Here is a 6,289-nt window from a genome sequence, read left to right on the forward strand (position 1 = left end):
AAGTTTCACTTATCTCACAAATTAAACTATAAATTTCTTAAACTTATCAATCGATTCCTTATTGCTCAAATACCTTTAACTTCACACAAATGATTCTTATATGTGTAATTGATTAGGTTCTTTATTACATTGGCAATAAGTAGGACTTCGAATTCTCAATCTTAAGAGGTAGGTAGATTAAACAACTTTAATTTATTATTGATAAAACTTAATCAACAAATTCATACTTATAGATTAAGATTGGTTTCTAGCAAAGCATCATAACCACCTAAGTATAGAGAATAGTCAAGTGGATGAATACACCTTTCCATACACAGGCACTATATTATTATTTATCAACTTTATCTCTCATTAATGTTAGAGTGTGGAATAAGTGCCAACTCTAAATTAATTAATAATTTTATTGTTATCATACGTTAATATTAATGAGAGATAAATTTGATATTAAAGAGGATTGTTATATGGGGAGTGTAAAGCGTAAAGTTGATTCTTAAAGTGTAAAGCGGATAGTAAAGTTGATTCTTATTTATCAACTTTATCTCTCATTAAAAATTTTTTTGTTATCCCTTATTAATATTAAAGCGGATTGTTTTACTTTGACTCATTTGATTGTTATCCATAAATGAATAATTATATGATAAAAGATTGGTATATGGGGTCTATGGGGAGTCTTTCTATTTTTACTTCATTTCTTTCAATGATCTCCTTGATCAAATAATAGCTCCTTAATACATGTTTGGATCTTTGATAAGAACTGGATTCCTTTACTTGAGCAGTTGCTCCATTATTATCTCAATACAAAAGTATAGGATCTTTAATGGAGGGTACAACCCTAAGTTTAGCAACAAACTTCTTGATCCAAATGGCCTCTTTATCAGCCTCATAAGCTACAATTTATTCAATCTCAGTTGTATAATCTGCTATGGTTTCTTGATTAGAACTCTTCTAAGTCACAGTCGTACCATTGAGACTTGCTATCATCGTTATTAGATCGAAAACTAGTATCAGTATACCCTTGAATTACCAAGTCGAGCCCACCATAAATTAAGAATAAATTCTTAGTCCTTCTCAAGTATTTAAAGATATTCTTAATAGCTATCCAATAACTTTCACCTGAATTAGCTTGGTATCTACTCGTATCGCTTAGAACATAAGAGGCATCGGGTCTTACTGTGACAGTCCCACCTCACCCTAAGGTGAACCAAAGGGTTCAGCGGACCGCCTGCCCAGCTCTCACCAGGACTAAGGAGTCAAATCACTCAAACCCTAGATAGGACGCACGAGAACTCAATGAAAATGTACAATTGGAGACCACCCAGGGTTAAACAGAGCTTACCAAACCATACGGAAGTACGGGACGTCAATTAAACGCTTATACATAGATTTACATCGGAGTCTTGAACCAATGAACCAAAATACAAGCCAGAGTATTCACGTTATACAAAATACAATTAGGGTTTCAGTTACAGAAGAGCATAAACAAAAGAAGTCCTACAACTGGCTCAACTCTTTTCTTCCAAAAATCTTGGTTTCAAAACATGCAACCCTGTAAGGAAAAACAAAGGTAATAGAAAGGGGTGAGCTTGCGCTCAATGAAGTACCAGACATATAGCAGTAAAATCATGGCATTTCACATTTAACAAATCAGGTACACATGCCAGATGTAAAGTAAAGTAATTAGAACCAATGATTCAAATAGGAAGGATACAGGTGGCTCTCAGGAGCCAAATTTCCATTTGCTTCACCGAAACTTGATCGAAATAATAGTTGACACTCCGTCAACGCTAAAGGGGTAACCAATACCGTAGACTCCACTTTCTCCGATTCCTTCCACCTCACATACCCCTACCAGGCCCGAAATCCAATCAGTTCAGAAATGGTAATACTCGAGTATACCGGAATCAAGGGTCTTAGTACCCAAAGATCCCAAAACAGACTACCGTGGTTCGTTATCTAATCGACCAGGCCCTTGCCGGCCCGACTCGAGTAACTAGCCACAGGGGTTGAGCACAGAGGTCACAGAAAGGTCGTTGGATACAAGCTTCCAAACGACGCCAGAACAGATACATATACAGATACAAATACCAGATATAGATAGCAGATTCAAATACGCACTCAAAATTGGCATATGAACAGACAAGAGAACGAGTGTGATAAAGTACACCCTCGTCTCAAACAGAATAAACAGATAGTTCAGTCGTTCATATCACAGATTCCATGTACAGAAACCGAGTTAAACAACAACAAGTGAAGGGAGTGGTACACTCACCGGTTTCAGTACAGATACCTCAAAAGTTTTTGCCCAAAAGAGAGCTTTAATCACCAAGAAACCCTAAAATAACCAAGGTGAAACAATTATGGTTCCCACTTTCACGAATCTAGTACACGAAATGCATAAATAAGACTCAACTATAAGTCGTGTGCCTGATCAAATTAGCTACCAGTACAAAGAAATAACAATGTAATTTTGGAGTAAAAGGTGGCGGTTGGTATCAAAGACATGAACAACCCTAAAACCCTTCGCTCAAGTCACAAGTAAATCCAACTAGCCTTCAAGTAAAATTTCGGCAGCATATCCCTTGTGTTTACCTATTTTCCAGCCATTAATGGCTTCATTATTTCCTCAAATCAGTCCCAACATCTCATACAAAAATAATCTCATTTTCAAAAGCCATTCACTAGGCTTAAAGTCATTCAAGTACAAAATTTAGCTAGGAAAATGACCGGAAATGAAAGTCAAGCCTTAAAATATTCAAATAAGCACAAGAAGACTCAATTACAAGTCATAAACCAATTCCAAATACCACCAAAATAGGGCTCCATAAGAATATATAAGCACTAGAGTAAACCAGGGAAATCCGGAAATGGACTTAAGCTCTAAACCATAAAAACAGTTTTTGACATCATTTTACGGTTTTGGCACCATTGGCACTATGATTATCGGATGGAGGTAAAAGATACACCGTTTCGAAGCTAAGAGGTAGGGCTACAATGTTGAAGAAGGTTACTCTGTCCAGTTCCAAGTGTAACCAGGTCAAAATTTCAATATACTACACCAGAACCGCAAAAACAGATTCACAAACCGCATTCTGGTTCAAACATCATAAGTCAGGCTACCTAAGTCCAAATCAAGTGATTCCAAAGCCATATGAAAGCTAAGATACAAGGATACAATTCATCAGAAGACATCAACAACCAAATCAGAAGCATTCCCTATCAAATTAACCAATTACCAGAACTGATTACCAAGTTCGGGTAGAAACAGGGCAGCAGGCGTATTTCGGTCTTTTCACAAGCTACATTGCTCCGATTGACCTGAAATTTTGTAGGAATCTCTAAAATATCATTCCCTACAAATTTTATGTTTTAACTCAAGGCCAATTCGGCCGTTAACTATGAGGTACAGTGCCGGGCAGAATGTAAGAAAATGAAACCCTAGCTTTCCAAATTTCCTTCCAAAACAGAAATTTCCTGCAATTAACCACTTTTTCCACCTTCTAGCTTCCTGAAATATCATTTCCAATCATCATACATGACCACATAATAATAATCATATGAAAACAGAAAAATCACCAATAATTATAAAACTTCACCAATTCAACCAAAATCAAGATATAATCCATAAAATTACATCTTAAACTACCACAAATCATGAATTAAACATCATTAGATGGAGGAGAGGGGTTCCTTCACTACTCACCTTAGCAACACAAGAGAGGGAGCAACTAATCACCTTAGCCTTCCAAACAACTCCACTAAACACCTCACAATCACTCACTTAAGGTTTTCTATGGAACAAAAGCAAGATTAAGTGGTTGATTTGGTAGATTTGAGCAAGATTGAAGCAAAAACTTGAAGAGTTCTCTTTCTTTCTTTCTTGGAGAGGGCCGGCTATGAGCTTGCAAATTTGGAGTGAATTTTGGTCAATTTTTGAGTTATTTTAGTAAAAGGATAAAAGTATGAATAGTAGTCAAAAGTAACCACTAACCATATGGTGACACTTGTCACTATAATTAATGCATCTCTATCTCTTTGTTTCCTCTCACACCAATCCAAATAGCAACCTCTAATTATCTCATAACACCCAGTAATTTAAACCCAGTATCCAAAACTTAACCTAGTTGGCCGAATTTTTCCAAACTTACCGCACTAGCGGGTCCCACATCCGATATACGCTCTTAATTTCTCAAAAACTAACTGATACTAGAAAAATCATTTAAAAACTATATTTACTAATAAAATTATGTTTTCAAATTTTTCAAATAAAGAAAATGTGAAAAAAATGTGCAATTCAAAGAAAATAAAACCTAGAAATTAAGAAAATTACGGGTCCTCACACTTACGCATAACATGGTATACATGATAGAATCTATTGTTGAAGCATCTAGTACTATATCCATGCATTTCCTCTCTTTTTCATTTTGAGGACACATAGCCTTCAAAAGGCTTTCACCATGACTCATAGGTAGAAAACCTTTCTTTGAATTTGTCATGCTAAACTTCGTTAGCATCTTATTTATGTACATCAATTGAGATAGGCCATGTAGCTTTCTAAATCTATATTTATAACATTTCATTCCTAGAATATAAGCTACTTCTCTCAAATCTTTCATTAAAGAGTTCTTGGATAGCCATATCTTAACAGATTGTAATACAGGTATGCTATTTCCCATTATCAATATGTCATTCATATAAAGTACTAGGAAACATATGAACTCCCACTAACCTTCTTGTACACAAGGTTCATCCTCACTTTTAATAAAACCAAAGTCTTTGATTGTCTCATCAAAATGGATGTTCCAACTTCTAGAGGCTTGCTTAAGTCCATATATAGAATTTTGTAGCTTGCATACTTTGTTTGCACCTTAAGATGTAAAAACTTCAGATTGTGTCATACACACTTCTTCTTGCAAATTCTCATTAAGAAATATATTTTTTACATCCATTTGTCATATCTCATTGTCAAAGCATGCAGCTAGTGCAAGCAAAATCCTAATGGATTCAAGCATTGTGGTTGATGAAAAAGTTTATTCAAAATCAATTCCTTTCCTTTGATTATAATCTTTTGCAATCAATTAAGTTTTATAGATGTTCCTTTACCATCCATGTCTGCCTTTTTTTTCAAGACCTATTTACATACTATAGGCTTTATAACTTAAACTACGATCCATACCTTATTGTCATACATGAAATCCATTTTAGATTTCATGGTTTCTAGCTATCTCCTAGACTTAGGGTATAATAACCCGCATTTTTAGTGATATTTGCAATAGTCACTATCTATTTGAAAGAATATAATTAATATAAGTCATGATTTTGTTTGTATTCATAAAGAAAATAAATGAAGGAAGTGTTTTTTTTAGGAGGTAATTAAAAGCACATAATGCTTTAGCTCATAACTTAACAAAACAGTGATTTAGAAACACAATGATCATAGAGGTATCCATTAGGAGCTCATTAGCTAACAAAAGTGCACATCCATTGACCTAAATCAAAAAACTTATAGTTCTAAACCAATTGACTTGGTAGTCTATGAGGCTTAGGAGCATTGGGATTTCCTTGCTCATAGAAGTTCTGTAGAAGAGAGATGGCCTCTGACGCCATTATTCCTCCTTGGCACTAGAAACCCTTCAAGACTGGTCTCTAGAACCAGAAGGTGTCTCAAAGCTACCAAAATGCAAATGACAATATAGATCCACTTCCCCCAAAATTTGTCATTTGCACAACCATAATACACTTGTTTTATACCAAGAATGGATAAGGCTGCAGCACACATTATACACGGTTCACATGTGACATAAAAGGTGCAGTTTGAAAACTTTTCAGCAACTTGAGCATTTGAAAGCCCAGTTTTCTGCCACTAGTCTAGTAGCACATCTATAACTTCCATCTTTGCATGCCTTGTAGTATTTCAGCTCTCAGTGGTTTGATTTCTTCCAGAGGCAATAACATTATTCCCTTCATCCACAATAATACAACCAACAGGCGCTTCAAGGCTATCTAAAGCAAGCTTTGCTTTGTCCAATCCAAACTTCATAAATATTATAGTATCTGGCATGGTCTCCATCTTTAGTCTTATTGTGACTGCATATACAACATAGTGGAGAGGTTGCACACTAGCCGAATCTCCGGATGACTAATCTGTACGTAGGTATTCTAAAACCAAATGCACCTAGCTTACAAGCTCCATCAGATGTCATCAAGATAGTCTTATCCTTGAGCTGTGCTTTTAGAGCAACAAATTCAAAGAGAGATGGCCCTTTTTGCTGTAAACTTTGATAAGTGTGCA

At 35.5% G+C, this 6,289-nt stretch overlaps 1 pseudogene; it reads right to left on the reverse strand.

The window, feature by feature from the left end:
- Positions 1 to 5,508: 5,508 nt before the first annotated feature.
- On the reverse strand, positions 5,509 to 6,067 carry LOC113769192 (annotated as a pseudogene).
- Between the last annotated feature and the right edge of the window lie 222 nt (positions 6,068 to 6,289).

Source organism: Coffea eugenioides, chromosome 4 (genome assembly GCF_003713205.1).
Source record: "Coffea eugenioides isolate CCC68of chromosome 4, Ceug_1.0, whole genome shotgun sequence".
Lineage (NCBI taxonomy): Eukaryota > Viridiplantae > Streptophyta > Magnoliopsida > Gentianales > Rubiaceae > Coffea > Coffea eugenioides.